Source organism: Notechis scutatus, chromosome 1 (genome assembly GCF_049901735.1).
Source record: "Notechis scutatus isolate UNSWTSFEM ecotype Mainland chromosome 1, rNotScu1.2, whole genome shotgun sequence".
NCBI classification, from domain to species: Eukaryota; Metazoa; Chordata; class Lepidosauria; order Squamata; family Elapidae; genus Notechis; species Notechis scutatus.
The window spans coordinates 43,702,579-43,703,122 of record NC_142009.1 but is presented as its reverse complement, the minus strand read 5'-3'; positions in this window follow the sequence as shown (position 1 = coordinate 43,703,122).

Genomic DNA, 544 nt, shown 5'->3' with positions numbered 1-544 from the left:
CTCAAGACCCCATACTCAAGAGAGCAATAAATTGAATTCCCAGGGTAAATAGTGGATGGGGCAGTAGCATTCAGGCCTATCATCTATAATTAGATTTATCTGCCCTTGCTGGGACTCATCTGGGATCAATCAGCTTGCATATCTGTAATTACAGATACAACATTTTATTTACTTTTAAAATGTTTTGTTTTCCAGAAACAGTGGACTCTTACCTAAGTACCATTGGGTAACTAAAGGAATCCTTTCCCCTTTATACAACAATTAAGTCAGAGGTCTAAACTTATGTTGCTGAAGCTCCATGATCAATGGTGTGGAGTGGTGATAAAGCAAAATGCCTAACTTTCCACGTTCTGCTCTAGAGGAAGAGAGGTAACTAGTGGTATTTCAAATATGGCTGCCTACAACTCCCAGTATTCTGTAATGAGAGAATACTTCTGGGTCCTGGGCACAAAGGAGCAAGAAATGTTGCTCACTAGAGTGATCAACCTGTTAGGACCTACAGCTGTCAATGGAACGTCACATCACAGTGTAGAAGCATAAAGAA